The sequence below is a fragment of the Elephas maximus genome, chromosome 5, assembly GCF_024166365.1.
Source record: "Elephas maximus indicus isolate mEleMax1 chromosome 5, mEleMax1 primary haplotype, whole genome shotgun sequence".
NCBI classification, from domain to species: Eukaryota; Metazoa; Chordata; class Mammalia; order Proboscidea; family Elephantidae; genus Elephas; species Elephas maximus.
In genome coordinates, this window is record NC_064823.1 from 7285160 (window position 1) to 7303485 (window position 18326).

Here is an 18326-nt window from a genome sequence, read left to right on the forward strand (position 1 = left end):
GCAGGGTGAAAAGGGGAACAAGAAATAATTCCAAAGGGTACATTTTTTTTTCAGCACTTCCCAAGTTAGGTTCTTACACCGTCCCGTAAAGTTTTGGTTTGACATACTCTTAATTCTCAAAAAGTAAGTATAAACATAACAGATATTTCCCCGGCCACCAGCCTAGAGGTACAGCTATAAAAAAAAAAAAAGCTATAGTGCAGATTAATAACGTAGCAATTATTTTGTGCCTCAATCACCAAATTCCTCCTTTCAGCATTGAAAAGTAAAATGAGCTACTATTGTGACTAATTTTGACTCTGTACTACCCACCCTTGCCCCCATAATCCCTGTAGGTATTTCTATTTCCAAGTAGCTGTGCTGATTCTTGATTGACTGTTCTGATGTCATAACTGACATGCTTGTCAGATAACACATGCAAAGAATCTGCACCCATTGCTAACGGCATTACTGCCATCTGTGTATTTGAGAAGACCCTTTGTGTTTTCTAGTCCGGCTTGAGCCCAGGGCACCAGGAAAAGAGCTGTAAGAAGCCAGCACAAACAGCTGGGTGCCTTGTTACCACAAAAGGGCTGTTCTCTTGCTATGTGTTTCCTCTCAGTCACTCTGTCCCTCCCTCTCTCACTGACTTAATGCCATCCAAACCTTTTCAAGGCTAGGGTTTCTTTTAAAATCATCACCTGTCCCTGTGTCAGGCATTACTGTGACTCTATTTCCCCCCCACCCCCATTTTGTTACCAGAATACATCTAAATACACTGTAGGGCCAGAAATTTGCTTACCGGGTTGCAAATTATTTTTGTACTGCTTTGTCAATGTTTTGTTTCAGAGTTAAACTCTAAGCAACCCCCAAGAAGAATTTATTTATTTTTTTTCAGAGAGAATGAAAAATTTCTTCATCATATGTTGTATTTTCACAATGATATTTGCGTGCGTGTGCTTGTGTGTTTGTGTGTCTGGGTATTGTATTACATGAAAGATATTATTTTCTAAAACTAATAAGCAGTAAGTAGGCTTTGAAAAAGAAGCTCTGGTGGCGTAGTCGTTAAGCGTTTAGCTGCTAACCAACAGGTTGGCAGTTCGAACCCACCAGCAGCTCCATGGGAGAAGGATGTGACAGTCTGCTTCTGTAAAGATTCACAGCCTTGGAAACCCTTAGGGGCAGCTCTACTCTATCCCACAGGGTCGCTATCGTCGAAATCAATTCGACAGCAATGCATACTGACTTTGAAAACAGGATTTCAAACAATATTAACTTCTATTATAAGTACTGTTTCCTTTTTCCTTCTTTGAAAAAATACAGAAAATAAAATGTATTGATTTATATTTATGTTCACAACTAGCATTTAACTACATATGTACATACGCTCTTACAGAGAACACAATACTCTTAATGAGAATTTGGGAGGGGAGGCAAGGCACAGGGGCAGGTACAAAGGACACAGAGCCTGGTTCTCCTACTGACTTTGCAGTCTAGTGGTAGAGAAAATACGCAGAGTCGAATCTCCTTGAGGTTAATATCAAACATCATATGCTCATATGCATCATATCACCATACACTGCCGGAGATCAGACAGACACAGGCGAGGGCGTTAAGAGTGGCTGTGAAGTCGCCTGCAGGAAAAGACATACAGGAAGCAAGGAAGAAGTTACTTTCATTTAGAGCTAAGAATTTGAATTTGGTTGAAGCCAGGAAAACACTCGCTTTAGTACTTCCCACAAGCAGTAATTAGGGAGTGAGATGAGGCAGTTAGTTTAGGGAAAAGAGATAAAAACGGGCTTTGTAAATTAGATGAGGAGAATAAACACTAAAATACTGAGCTGGAGACTTTTGAGTAAAAAGATATGTTGAAAGAGATTTTGAGGAAAAAGAAAAATTCAAGCCCTGTCTTTGTGTGAGGTGCATTGAGTATGGAATCAGTACAGCCTGAGGATAGAGCAAGGATCTGATTGCAGTCAGTGAAGGGTGAGGGGCTAAGGCCTTGTCTGAGGGTGAGAACTCTGGAAATGGAGAAGGGAATGTGGGACACAAGAATCTTTTCGCGGAAATAAAGAGCAAAACTTAGGAGACATAAAATGGAGATTGTTTTAGAGGATCAGGGAGTCTCCCAAATTGAAAGCAAAATGTTGAATATATGTGCATATATCATTTCTGTGGGTGAAGATCAAGGGATTTTTGCCAGATTATCAAAAAGATTCATGCCTTTATTGCTGAAGATAAAAAGTACTGAAGGAGCAGGAGTCCAAGAAGGAAAAACAAGAGAAAGGTGAGATCATTAAAAGTGATAAGAAAATATGGGAAAGGGTGTTGAATTAGGAATGAAGCATTGAGGTTTATTTTATTTTACGTGTTGTATTTCATTAGGTTTTTGGCAAAGTAAAGCTAACAAAAAGAAAATAATAAGAGGCAATTGAAAATATCTGAATGAAATTTTTTTGTGTTTAATGTAAGGATTGTTTAAGCTGTATTAACATACTGAAACCTTCCATACTTCAATCTGTGTTCACAGAAGTACTGTAAACACTCCTTTCCCCAACATAAGCTTTTATTTTCCACCCACTTGTTTAAATAACATTTTTAAACCTGGCATTGCATATAGGATTTGTTTTTATGAATACATAGCATCTGAATAACAGTTTTTAGCATGAGTGGAAAGATGATAGAGAAGGGAGAATTAAACCCAGGAAAACTGTAATTGTCATGGATAAGATGGGAACTGACCATTCCCAGAGTGGCTCAGAAACTATAGGAAAAAAACAAAACATCAATTTAATCACTTCAAATTTCAAAGACTCTAATTGCTATAAAAACAAACAAACAAACAAACTCATTGTCATCGATTCTGAGACATAGCAGTCCGATAGGACAGAGTGGAACTTCCCCATAGGGCTTCCAAGGAGCAGTGGGTAGATTAAAACTGCTAACCTCTTGGTTAGCAACAAGCTCTTAGCCACTGTGCCATACATGATGATAATTAATTACTGTGCTTGAAAATATACCTGGCATGATACAAAAAATACTTTCCTAAAGTGGACAAATGTGGTAAATTTGCTCAAGAAGAGATCAATTTATATGTCAAAAGTAATTAAGTAGGTTTGGTTGGCAGAATGCGAAAATTTCCCCCAAGATCTTCTGCCTGCTCTGGTGTACACTATCTGAATAAACCTTGGGCGAATATAATGGATTTTAGTTCCAGGACTTTTGTTGTTCTTACATGCTATTGAGTGGATTTCAACTCATAGACGCTCCATGTGACAGAGTACAACTGCCCCACAGGGTTTTCTAGGCTGTAACCTTTACGGGAGCAGATCTTCCTCCCCAGAGAGCCCCTGTGTGGTTTGGAAACACTAACTTTTAAGCTGAGCATGTAACCCCTGCACCATCAAGGTTCCTTAGTTCCAGAATAGGTTATATTGTACGGCACAATTGACTTTAGGATAGAGAGGTTCCCTGGATAGGCCTGATCTAATCATAAATTTTTTTTTTTTTTTTTATAGAGGTTGTAAAAGCAGAGAGTTTCTCCGGCTGATTGCAGAAGGACAAATCAGAGATTTCAAGCACAAGGGGAATTTGAAGTGCCGTTGCCGGCTCTAAGATGGTGGAGGTCAAGTAGAAAGAATCTGAGTTTAGGTCTCTAAGAATTGAGAATGACTTCCAGTCACAGCCAGCAAGAAAATGGGGATTTCAGTCCTACAGAGGTATGGAAATGAATTCTAACAAGAAGAAAGAGCCTGGAAGAGGATTCTTCTCCAGAATCTCCAGGAAGGAACACATTCCTCTAGACATCTTGATTTCAGTCATGTGATATCCAGAGCAGAGAATCCAGCCATGTTGCCAAATTGTGAGGTAATGAATGGGTATTTCAAGTCACTAAATTTGTGGTAATTTGTTATGCAGCAATAGAAAACTACAACAATGGATATAAAATCAGAGAAAACAATTTCTATTTTGAAAGTGTTAATGTTGTCGTATTCAGTGAGTATTTGCAGATTTAGGTATCAAACACCAATTTCCCACCAACCAAAAAAACCAAACCCATTGCAGTCCAGTTGATTCCTACTCATAGTGACCCTATAGGACAGAGCAGAACTGCCCCAACAGAGTTTCCAAGGAGCGCTTGATGGATTTGAACTACTGACCTTTTTGGTTAGCAGAGTAGCTCTTAACCACTATGCCACCAGGGCTTCCAATTTCCCACCACACCACCACTTTTTGGAAAACACTCCAAAGTTTCTCTAGAAAATCATCTTAACATGTACAGCCACTTTAGCTTGTATGGGATTTCCTACATTCCAGTTCCAGGGGCAGGGTCTTAGTGAAGCTATCAATATTAAATGTATCTAGTGAAATTATAACAGATTGAGACTCATGTCCTAGGTAGATCCAATCAGAGCAATCATCAGGACTTTTCCTGAAATCCTGTGAAACAAACCACCTCATTTCAATTGAACATGAACAAGGAAGCCCATCGCCTTACGGGCAACTAAGAACTTTTTGGGGAAGAAGATGAGATTATGTTCCAGTGGCACCAATCCTAAGGAAGTAAAACCAGGAAATATGAGAAATCACTGGAAGTGAGATTATTTGAACCACAGACAACTCCTTGCCTAGATCACTGCTAGGCAATTACGTGAGCCAATGATTCCTGTATTATTAAGTCCAGTTGGCCCTCTTTTCTGCTATTTACAATCCAAATCTTTCTATAATAGACAGTGATATTCACTCTAAGACTCTTTCTATCTAAATTACAAAGAAGAATAATCTTGAATTGGAACACATTTTCCCATGAATTTTCCCTAGAGTGACACTGGTAGATATTTTACTTTTCACTTCCTCTTCCTTGGTTTCAGTTACTAAACGCTTCTGTCATTCAGCATTACCTCATTTTAAAATTGAAACATAAGAGTTTATTTTTTTTTTATTAAGAATATTTTAGATTGATTTCTTTGGATGAACCAGCAAAGATGTTTCAACAACAATATACTTAAAAAATTTGTCTTACAATGGTTACTGGAAAGATACTTTAAAAAATAAAAAATTGCTGTTGAGTCGTTTCTGACCATAGCGACCCTATAGAACGGAGTAGAGCTGCCCCATAGGGTTTCCAAGGAGTGGTTGGTGGATTTGACTGCCAACCTTTTGGTTAGCAGCTGTAGCTCTTAACCACTGTGCCACCAGAGCTCCGGGAAGATACCTACTGATGACCAATTCCTCTCATTTATTTTCACTGTTGTAATCCCAGGCAGAAAATATTTTATTCCAAGGCAAATGATTTGCAATTTTCATCTCCAATTTGTGGGCTGTTGTTCCTCAGGCAGTACTGAAAGTAGTGTTAGCTTGGAAAGCACAGAACAATCTAAGTGCACACGTAATTATATAGTTGTTTGAGGTTGTAGTACATCCCTTTATCATCAACTGGGATTGAGGACAATCTCCAAACGAACATAACTTGTTTCCATATTTGGTTTTATTGCTTTTTGTGCAATAATTTTTTTCTCTTCAACTTGTCTTCTTATTTTCTTTTTTCATCTGGCATTTAAATTGTGCTAAAAACCCCTTGCCCTCAACACAACCCTTATCACACAGAGCAATTGGCTTTAAACTATTCAGAATACACTTAGTCAAAGAGAAATACATGAGAGAGCCAGGTATTCAATGCGCAGGAATTTGAGAAAGGGTGATATGAGCCGGCTGTGTATTATCTGCTCACCTACTGTTAGAATACTATCTTAGCTTTGTTTTCCAGAATTTGTGGGGACATTAAATAGAAAGGGTTTTCCTATTTATCTGAGCCAGAAGAAAAAAGACTCTATTATTATATAATTCTATTTATCTATGATAAATATTAAAATATATGTATCCATCATACATCATCATGAAAATGATAAAGTCATCATCTGCATGCCTTCTTTGTGTATTTTATTTCTGTGACTGAATTGGAAAACATGAATGTCTGCTTGTGTTTGAACTAAACAAAATACGGCTGGATATGGAATTTCTTTTACCTCTACCTATTCTAGTGTGATATGAGACATTGGATGAGAATACTCATGGGATTGGGGTGAGAAAGATATATGCCCCAAAAGCTCAGAACAGCTTGCTTATCTGGCAAACATCCTGTATGCATATTGCACAGTGAAACTCATTTGTCAGTTGTAGAAGCATTTTGACTTAAGGGACAAGTTTTAAAGAAGTAAATTACTCTCATAGATACCTATTTTTTTTTTTTCCCCCCCCAGCAAGCCTCTAGGCACTTGCATGGATAGCACTGGGCATTGCTTCACCCCATTTCCACTATGTATTTATACTACCAATATAAAATAGTGGGCGCAAATTGTGTTTAAAAACAAAAAACTTTAATAAGATTTTTGGCTTCTCCATAGGCCCTGGAAAGTCTAAGCTTAATTAATTTCAAGGAAATGGAATATACATAGTATTTACTACATTGTAGTGATTACTAAAAATTAGTAGAATTCATCAATAAATGTTTTCACATGTTCTGGTACTTTCTGCACTGACCATATGGCTAAGCCTGTTCTCTGCTCACTGAGCTTCCATGCACATCATTTACCATGTATCTGAAAAAAATATTCCCAAAAGCAGAAAATTAAATTATCTTATTATTTTTATGTTCTACTGATAAACTCAAAGCCTTGTAATATGGTGATTCTGTTTCTGGATTTGTTATGTTAATCTCTCTAATTAAACCTTAAAGCCACAATATGTTGGCTTTTAAAAAGCTGCTGACAGAATCAGAGCCAAAGAACTTAGAGGAACAGATGACACTTATTCCCCAAGGGCCAGTCTCAACATCCTAATATCAGATTCAAGAAGCCTAGGTGGCTGGGGTGGTTAGCAGGCCCCTCTTTCTGGGAGTGCTATGCTGCAGAGATAGTGACTAGGGTCCTGGGGAAGTAAAACCAAAAAAACCAAACCCATTGCCTTGGATTTTGACTCACAGAAACCCTATAGAACAGAGTAGAAAGCCCCTTCCTCCCCCCAACCCCACACACACACCATAGAGTTTAAAAGGCTATAGTCTTTATGGAAACCCTGGTGACATGGTGTTTAAATGCTATGGCTGCTAACCGAGAGGTGGCAGTTCAAACCTGCCAGGTGCTCCTTGGAAATTCTATGGGGCAGCTCTACTCTGTCCTATAGGGTTGCTATGAGTTGGAATCAATTCAATGGCAGTGGGTTTGGTTTTGGAATCTTTATGGAGGCAGGCTGCCATATCTTTCACCCACAGAGTGGCTGGTGTTTCTGACATTTCGGTCAGCAGCTGAAACTTTTAGCACCGTGCCACCAAGGCGCCTATCCCAGGGGAGTAACTGAGTTTTCTGACCCTACGCCAACAACGTAGGGTTGCCATTCTCTGTGACATACTTGGACAAGGACATAACCTTGCTTTTATGAAGTCTGCATCGATGACAGAAAGTTCACATTGGATGTGGTGTTATATTTCAAAGAAGTATGGTCCTCTGAATTATACAATACCAGAAACTGATACCAAATATTTTCAAACTATTTCTTAGTCCTGAATTGGTAAGGAGTCTCAAGGAAGGGTGAACTGACCTTTAGATAAGATGCTTCATTTCTCAGGACAAGTATTTCATTACAGTATTTTTTGATGGTCTATATTTAAGAGTTCAGTGGTAGCTTATCAGTGCTGCTTCTTAGGATTTAGTAATTATTTGTCATAATATTTAAAGCTGTAGGGATTAAAAAAAATAAAAAGGAAGGTAACACCCAAGAAGGAACTGAGAAGCAGTTGACAAACGACTCATAGATAGATAAATGGCATCAAGACAAGTTGAACTCTCCATGATCCACTGGACTTCTGACCGAATTTTAAAACTTCCTCCAAATTGCTTTGAGACTTTGAGCAAGTCACAATTACTCATGGTTCTCCATTTTCCTATTTTATGTGAAAGGCTTCTCTTATGTCCCCATGTTCTGCATGAATCTTTACCTGCTGTTCTCACTGTTCTTCCCTTCCCTTGTAGGATAGTGTTTAAAACAAATAAACCAAACTCGTTGAAGGTGAGCAATTCTAGCTCATCCTGATGCTATAGGACAGAGTAGAGCTGCCCCCATGCGATTCCCACAGCTGTAATCTTTGTTGAAGCAGACTGCCACAAGTTTCCCCTGCAGAACTGTTGGTGGGTTCCAAATGCAACCAAGACTTAACCACTGTGCCATTAGGGCTCCTTGATGAGTGTATAAAACAAAAACCAAACCCATTGCTTTTGAGTCAGTTCTGACTCATAGCAGCCCTGTGGGACAGAGTAGAACTGCCCCATAGTGTATGCAAGGAGTAGCTGGTGGATTCGCACTGCCAGCCCTTAGGTTAGCAGCCAAATGCTTAAGCACTGCACCACCAGGGCTCTTGAATATAGAAGCATACAAATTTAATTCTCCACAGTCCAGTTTCAATCCAGTGTATCCCATTTGATCTCTCCATTCGTTTCAATGCATAGTTACTTTTTCCCTCTGAATTCTAAAAGCATTTATGTACTATCAGTCAATTTAGTATTAAGTTACATAAGTATACCGAGATTATGCTTTACATTTTTAAAGTATTGTGAGTGTGTACCTCTTATGATCTCAAAATTTCTGGGAGAGTGAGAGACAGAGGAAGAGTATGTGAGAGAGATTTTGTGAATATAATTGTTCCCTCATTTCTTTTAAATATTATCTCCTATATTGGAGACCATGGGTGATTTAAATGGTTAACATGTTCAGCTGCTAAACTAAAGGTTGGGGGTTGGACGTGACCAGAAGTGCATCAGAAGAAAGGCCTGGCCATCTAGTTCCCAAAATAAATCAGTCATTGAAACTCTATGAAGTACAATTCTACTCTGACACACATGGGGTTTCCATAAGTTGGAATCAAGTTGATGGCAACTGGTTTATCTGCTATATTATCACATATTTATGCAATCTATATGGTGAACTACTCTGCTAACCAAAAAAGCCAGTAGTTCGAATCCACCAGGTGCTCCCTGGAAACTCTATGGGACAGTTCTACTCTGTCCTATAGGGTCGCTATGAGTTAGAATCAACTCAACAGCAATGGGTTTGGTTTTGAGTTTTATATGTGGAACTGGTGATATGTGCTGCTGAGTTATATCTTTAAATATTTCTAGCAATAATAGGGACATGTTGATTTATGACATTAGTAGTACATATTGCTCTCCATTTCTCCCAGCCAAAAAAGGCACCTCTTTTACTGTCAGACCAATTGGCTGTTACCAGAGCCAAAAGGCCCCACTGCTGTTGCTACCTATGAAGAGAATTTTGATGAATGAAAAAATCACCTGTTAGCACAAGTAATTACCCTGTAATTTATTACTGGTATCCTCTTGGACTTAGTATCTACCACCTTATATACAGGAAATTCTTGAGGCTGATGACAATTGTATGTCAGTATCCCCCATGCATCTACTGGATTGGAGTGTATTGCTCAGTAAATTCATGATTACACACACACACACACACACACACACACACACATTCAAGGACTCCTCACAGGTTCTATCTCAATAATGGCCTCCTTTCTATTTTTGATTATATCTCCTGTTATAGATCATTAGGTTTTCTTTTTCATAACACTTTTTCTACGACTGGAAGTCAGCACAAATTAATATGAATCTGGAGTTAGCAACAGGAATTTAAATATGGATTGTTTGTTATAATTTTGGAGAAAATATCCCTAAAAGCCATGGTATAAGACCCTTATATCACTCAGTAGCAGTTTAAATATGTTTTTTACCTGTTGAACTTAAGGAGAATGCCCAAAAACAAGATTTTTTTTTTTCTGCACAGTGTTCTACAAAAAAAAAAAAATGTATATAATAATGTGGAAAAATGAGGTACTTATAGAAATAATTGCAGAAAATTTACACATTTTCCTCAATTATCCAACAGCTTCAGGGGGATTTTTATTTTTACACAATCACTCTCAAGTATTCTGTTTTCTATATTATTTGTCTTCAGTGATCTTAGTGTAACATTCATTGAGAAAAATATATGTAGTGTTATGGTTAAATATAGGGCTTATTTCAATTTTTATGCCTTTAGAAAAATTGACATTTATTCCCTGCTGGAGTTATTCATTGTACTGTAACCTAATACTTATTTTTTCCTCTCGTATTACATTCTATTTTTAAAGTACTTTCTCATACATGAAAGACATTTGTGTCCTACCAAATTAAATATTTGTGAATATTTTAATTAGTGTATTACTTTAATGGTAAGTAATTTCAGTGGGGTAATAATTCTCACCGGACAATTGAAACAAGCTTATAAAAGTAACTTCATTTTAAGTATTTGTGCTTACCCTGGAGCATAAATTAGCAAGATAAGGTTATTTTGTTCTTAATAACCCCCCAAACCAAGTTATATTAGTTTCTTTTTCTTACTAGTCTTTCAGTGGAATATAGAGTTCTGTCATTCTCAAAGTAGTATAAAAAAGACAATCATTCTTGTTAGGTGCCATCTAGTCAGTTCCGGCTCATAGAGACCCTATGTACAAGAGAAAGAAAAATTGCCCAGTCCTGCGGCATTATGCCTGAGCCCATTGTTGCAAGCGCTGTGTCAATCCATGTCTTTCAGGGTCTTCCTCTTTTTTGCTGACCTTCTACTTTACCTAGCATGATGTTCTTCTCCAGGGACTGGTCTCTCCTGATAACATGACCAAGCTTCTAAGGAGCATAGATATAGAAAAAGTTAATAAAAAAATAAATAGCTACTCTTTATTGCTGGTGTACTAGACGTCCATCATTGTGCTTAGTACCTGACTTACATTACCCTATAAAGTTTCCACTATAAATCTATGAGGCCAATTTTGGTTTTGTTATCATTTTACAAGAGAGGAAATTGAGAACAGAATATAAAGGTGGTCAATTTGTAAACTCAGGGACATTTAACCCTAAACTTCATACTCATGGTTCAAGTGGAGAATTTGCTAAATACTTACACACTAGGTGACATTTATCAGTAGATCCCTGTCCTGCTCATGACAAAGTAATTATCTAAATTGTTCAAAAGATACTAGATCTTGATTGAAAAATTGGTTGGTATCAGAGAAAGGGAGTAAGTAGGAAGGTATAAAGAGTTAATAACATCACTTAAAGAGCATGTGTTTTCAAAAGCTTCTTTGGACTCCAAGTTTGTGCTCAATGCCTACAGAGGCATTGTGTTCTGTCGGTAATTTTATGAATTTACCAACCATACTATAGTGATGCTGTCTATATTTTTGTATCATACATATTTTAAGTCATCAACCTGAGGGTAAGTTCCAGAACTTCAAAGCACATAATAAGCAGGGTGCGAATATTTATTGAACATAATAGGACAAGAGACTGAAGATGAATTTCTAGTGCTTGTGATTTACAGTTGTGAGTTAACAGAAATGCTATTGATTTTTTTTAATCAGAAATATTTATGCTTGGTTTACTGTATTTTGCTGTCTAGTCAAAGCTAGACACCTGAATTGAATTCTTGAAGATTCAAAATATACTGAAGCAATATACCATATTTGGAGACATATATTTATTTATTTATTTATTTTGAGCTATCTTTCCATCTGTGTATGTTACTCTACAGTCTCTTGGGGTCCTCTGAGATTAGATTCTGGAAATTTGTGTTAACTTGTTATTTGCATTTGACATATTGATGAGAAAAGAATAAAACAATCTTACAGTGAAAACTCTTGACACTTTGAAGCGTGTGAAATTGCATTTAAGCCTGCGTCACACAAATTAGTTATATTTTGTATGTGGTGATAAAAATAATTCTGATTCAAGTTAAATTGGTATCTCACTTAGGCAAAGACAGACAAAAGAGATGATTTTTTGCAAAGTACATGAGGATTCTTTCTTAATTGAATGGATACTGAAACTGAAAAGCATAACCAAAAAAGACCAAACCCACTGCCATTGAGTCAATTCCAAGTCATAACGACCCTGTTGGATGGGGTAGAACTGCCCCATAGGGTTGGCAAGGAGCAGCTGGTAGATTTGAACTGCTGACTTCTGATTAACAGCCGAACGCTTAACCACTCCACCACCAGGTCTCCACTGAGAGGCAAGCTCCTAGTGTATTATTTTGTTAAAATTACCTAATTAGACATATGCTCATGATAGAACGGAAAGCTGTAGGGTTCACTTTCTAAAAATTTCTTGCAAGACAGATTATTCAGAAAAGTCAAATAACAGTAGCAAAAATCAGAATGCATTTTCCATCTAACAAAGAAATGATAAAATTTCTATCAGAAATATTCAGTTCCTAAAGTGTTGTGGAGTATAATTATGGAAACATCTACTTCTTAATTTAATTTCATCAGCTGTCACCAATGGCATGAATTTTTCAATATCATTGTAATGGAGTGCAGGTTCTGGAAGACAACAGAATAGAAATTTGGGACATGAATATTGAGTGTTATACTACAAGGAAAGGTTGTCAGGTTTCAGCAGAACAATGAAGTGAACTGGATGCACCACAGATAGACACAATGATAACAGGAACACGACACACCAATCATTAAATGAATAAGTAAAATACAGAAGCAAGAAGTAAATTAGAAAGGACTTTAAAAATAAAAAGAATGCATAATAACAAAGTCAGAAATTCAGAAAAAGTAGAGAGCAAGGGACAAAATAGAGGAAATTAATGTAGATAATATGTGGAGAGTAAGTATTTATTTTGAAGATGCTGCAATAACAGTGAGTATGAAGGAGTAGTGCACATTTTTTTTCAAAATAATATTACTAGTTATAAATCATAAAAAAAAAAGTATTGTCAGCCTAAGACGGAGAAGATATGGTTTCTTTAATGAGGGGAAAAAACCTTCAAGAAAGAATATTACTTCAGGAAGTACATAGAAAAGTCTTGGTTCAAATACTTGAAGTAGATACTCTTTAAGAAATAGAACAAGGAAATTGGATACTTATTGCTTCACTGGAGGGATTGCTGAGGGAAAGATACGTTCCAGTACTTTCTACTAAATGATAACTCAAGTTCACTTGGAGAGAATAAGGAAAAATCTATCTGAGAATAGTATTTTCAATAAGCAAAGTTATGTAATTATTTTAAGTAAAAAAAAAAAAAAGTAAATGAAGTGTATTGTTTTTCTCTAATTTTACTTTTAAGCCAACTTCAGGGAAAAGGTATTTATAGATTATAAATCTTTGATTAAAAATATGTGGAAACTTTCCTACATTTTGACAATATTTAAAATGCTTTAATGTAAGGATTAAATAAATAAAATATTATCTTTTAATTACAAATCATTAAGTTTCTATTAAGACAAAACATAAGACTAAGCACCTATAGCACATATTTAAATAATTCAAATGTAGGCTCTGGCTTCACATTAACTTGAGAACTCAAAATTACAAAATAAAGAAACATGCAATAAACGTCTTTTCACTCCTGAAGACCCTTCATCCCCGAGAAAACTGAGTGCCGTATAGTGAGAGAGAAAAAATACAGGGCAGGTTAATTTTTAGTTTGTGTTAGTAAATGTCTTATTTCTATTGGCTAATATTTGGATATTGTCATCAATTGAACTATGTCCCCTAAAAATATCTGTCAACTTGGCTAGTCTGTGATCCCCAGTATTGTGTGTTTATCCACCACTTTGTCATCGGATGTGATTTTCCTATATGTTGTAAATCCTGTCTCTATGATGTTAAAGAGATGGGATTAGCAGCAGTTATGTTAATGAGGCAGGATTCAACCTAAAAGATTAAGTTTGTTTTAAGTCAATCTCTTTTGAGATATAAAAGAGAGAAGGGAGCAGAGAGAAAAGGGGACCTCATACCCCCAAGAAAGTAGTGCCAGGAAAAGAATTTGTCCTTTGGACCTGGGGTCCCTACACTGAGAAGCTCCTCTAGTGGGGAAGACTGATGACAAGGACCTCCCCCAAGAACCAACAGAGAGAGAAAGCCTTGCCCTGGAGCTAGCACCCTGAATTTGGACTTCTAGCCTCCTAGACTGTGACAGAATAAATTTCCTTTTGTTAAAGCCATCCACTTGTAGTATTTCTGTTACAGCAGCACTAGATAACTAAGACAGATATTAACACTAACTGATTCATCAAAGATCAATTTATAAATTGATAAATATTAAGCTAAAAGTAAAAAATTGAATTAAAACTTTATTATCTACATGAGAGATCCAACATTGTTTTGTATTTGCTCAACAGTCATACTTTGTTCAGCACTATATTATACAATGTTTTTTGAATTACTTATCAGTATTCCAAAATGGGAAAATTTCACATAAAATCCAGACTGGAACATTTTTTAATGACAAAAATCAGAACATACAGAAACAGACTGTGAATTTTAGCAGGACAAAGGTTAGCTGGAGTAGAGCAGTCTCTAGCTCAGTTTAATGAGGTATGAACTTGACTTTTTGTCATCGTTCTCACACTATCTATTGTCTCCTAACACCAACAAACCACCTGCTTCACACAGGGTTGCTAACGGCCTGACCCCTGTATACATTTAATGCCACTGGAGACAGATACTCATGTATTTTAGTGACTTAATTTAATTTTTTTATTCAAAAAACAATAATAGTTTTTGTAAAAATTAAGAGTTCCTATCTCATATCAGAACATTTAGAAATAAAATATATGGACAAAGGGAAATAGTATAAAAATTGGTTCATAAATGTCATTACTTAGAAATAGGCATTAGAGATTTCTGGATATACCAGTTTCTAGTTTTATAACCTCAGGCAATGTATTTTACTTTTCTAAGTCTTTATTCCCTTAACTACAAAAAACAAAAAAACAAAGAAACAAACCCATTGCCATCCAGTCCCCAGTTGATTCTGACTCATAGCAACCCTAAAGGACAGAGTAGAACTGCCCCATAAAGTTTCCAAGGACCACCTGGTGGATTTGAACCTTTGACCTTTTGGTTAGCAGATGTAGCTCTTAACCACTATGTCACCAGGGTTTCCTACTAATGGTATCAACTTCATAAATTTAATCTCCATTTAAATGAAATAAGACCTTAGCTTTGCTCCTGGAAAACATTAAACTTTTTCATTAGGGTAATTAAAGTAACTTTGATTTTTTTTTATTAATTTGCATATTACCTCTTCAAGAATTTTAGAATTAAATTGATGACAGGATAGTTCTAGACATCAATGGCGTGCTCCTTCTAGGCATGTTTTTCTCATCTTTTTTTAAATGAAAGAGGCACATGCTATTCAGTAGGAGATCGTTGACACTGGCACTTCTGTCAAATGGAAGCAGAAGGATGTTTCAGTGAGCAGATGTTTTACTCTGTAAGAAAACACAAAGGCTTTTCTCTTTGCTCTGAATATGTTTTATCCAGCATCTTTTAAGGGTGTTTCAGGAGAAAAGAAGTGGACTTATTTAGAAAAGGAAAGTGTAAAAAGGTTAGCTCTTGAAGAGAATGTCTAGGCTCCCTCTTACATACAACACAGTGAAGTTTTCTGAAGTTTGGAGGCAAAGGGCTGAAGGGTGGAGCCTCACAGTCTATGCAGAGGGCATTGGGCAGCTGATACAGAATCTCTGCTCTCTAATACATGGCAGTAAGATTGTTGCTATATGCAATAGACTGCCTTTTTGAACTCGAATATAGCAGAATCTGGGATTATCCGTGTGTGTGAGGGGAATTTGAATACAGTTTCTGTTTAATATTTAATACCGGATCTTGCCAGTGCTGGATTACCCTATGACAATTTCAAGCTCATACAGGGGTAAACCCACACTTTTCACACACGCACACTCTATTTTTGAAAAGAAAAATAATGCAATTAAAAAAGTATAGAAAATTAGAACTGGGCTGGATTTCTTTGCATTCATTTTTCAGTTGAAGGTTTTTTATTTATGGGGACGTGAACAGCACTTTAACGCTTTCATGTTTGTATCCAGCCCCCGCTTGTGCCTTGGGGTTATCAGATCTTTGTCTTTCTGTATCTTTGCCTCTGCCTTCATTCTGGGACTCTAAACTCTCCCCAGGAGTTTAGGCAAACTGATTCAAGCTCAGAGTGTTTTCCAGGAATCTGCTGCATCCATTAAGACGGCTTCTGATTTCTGCCAGTGAGATCTCTGACCATTTAGAGTAGAATACACTAAACTCATGGAGTATTTTTCTCCTATGTGACTCTTTGTGAGAGTCTTTGGTAAACTATTGCAATGTTTTCTTAGGGAAGTTTCTTCTGGATAAGGGGATATATAGAGAAGTCATGGAAATCTATACGTACAAGCCCTTTTTCATATTCTTTTGCAGTGAAACAAGCTCAATGGTAAGCAATCATGTGTGTGATAGCATATGTGACAGAGAACAAGGAAGGCACTTGCTGAATCTCAAAATTTTGAGGTGCCAGGAACTCCCCAGCAAGAAAGGAAAATTCATCTACAGAAGAGTGATCTATTCCACAGATGCCCACAGAGTGGGCCTGTCATGTTCGGGGAGTCTAGATGGTGCAAAGAGTCCCCAGGAGCTAAGAAGTCCCCAGAGTTCAGGACCTCTAGAGATGAGTCTGGAGGCGCAGTGTTTGATGCTGGAGTTTATTAAGCAGGGCTCTCAGAAGACAGCACAGCAGTAGTACCAAGGACAGGGCATGGGTACTATGAAACGCCCTCCCCTACATGAATAATCCCAGATTTTGCTATATTCACGTTCAAAAAGGCAGTCTATTTCATATAGCAATGATTTTACTGCCTGGTGCTAGTGAACAGAGATTCCATATGATCTGCCCAATGTCCTCTGTATACAGCCCTGAGGTCTTGCGACTGGCTGGCAGGGAGATTGTTCATTGGAGGACAGGTCTCAACTGGGTGGCCTCTAGTGCTACATTTTATGCCTCAGTAGAGCCCAGGTGCTAGTTTCAACTATTCTGTTTTCTGCTAATCTTGTAAAGGTGTATGTTATTTTAATCCTCTATGGAAGTTACATCTGCTGCGCTCCTGGGAAGTCCCCTTGCCCATCATGATGGGAATCTGTTCCTAAATTACCTCTTCTGGAAAGTTCTTTTGCTTGTCGCCAGAGCAGCCTGTTCTTTTCTGAGCAGCTTGCAGTTTTGATGTTCTTCCTCTCTTGTGCATCCCAGGAACATGTAGAGAAGTAGCCTCCAGAAGTGCTTAGTGGCTAGACAGCTACCCCTTGTTAGCGGCCATTTTGGGTCCTTACCGTTACTACAGGGCCATATTATCCATCTGATCTTAGGGATGCTCTTCTGCACTGGGAGCCCTGGTGGCACAGTGGTTAAGAGCTCAGCTGCGAACCAAAAGGTCGGCAGTCAGAATCCACAGGCCACTCCTTGGAAACCCTAGGAGTCAGTCCTACTCTATCTTATAGCATCACTGTGAGTCTACTGCAAAAGGAATATTTACAAGGTATAGAAAATCCTCACACTCTATGTGCATACTAAGAAACTATCCCCATGCCTCTCCCTCTGACATTGTTATTAGTATTCTAATATTTTTCTTTCCAAACTGGTATCTTCTGCCATGAATCAGGGTACATCTGTACCATAGACCATCACCCTTTCCAGGAAAGGTGGACAACCAAATAGACAAAAGAAATCCTGCTCAGTGGGAGGATTTGGTTTTGCTACAAAATTCTGGAGTTGGGCACTGTGGATTTCCTTTATTTTATTTTATTTTATTTTATTTTTTGGCAGAGGCTTCTTAATGCATCTTTATATGCCACAGACATTTCAATATTCCAATGGGTTGGCTGGGCCATAAGGCCTAAGTGTCAGAGTGACTTTAACATCAGCCAAAATCTTTAGCAGAGATTACTATTTGTCTGAGTCCTAATATAAGCCAGCAGTTTTAATTTTTCTCAATTAGTAAATTTTAGAGGCAATGTATTCACCAAATGCAAAGAGATACATCAAACATTTTGCTTATTCCTTATTGGTAGGCTGTGCAAGGTACAGTCTTGTCCTTTCATATGCCCTGGATACTGGACACCTTCAACGTGGCAGGCCTGAGTTTTCCATTTCTCTTTCACATTCTGTCAGGGATGCATGTATCTTACTAAACCATGTACTGTACCTGATACTTTTCTACTCTCTAGGTTTAGTAAGCATGATGTCATCAGGTGAGGCAGCATGATGGTTTGTGGAATTCAAAACTATCCAAGTCCACGCGTACTGTATTATAACAAAGAGCTGAAAGTTGCCATACACCATGAAGTTGTACTGGTACTGCTGGCCAGTACAAGTGAACTCCTCGTTACTTGATATACACAAAACCAGTAAAGTGTGTATACACATAAATATATCTATATATAGAGAGAGAGAGATTTAGGTCAAGCAAATGGCTT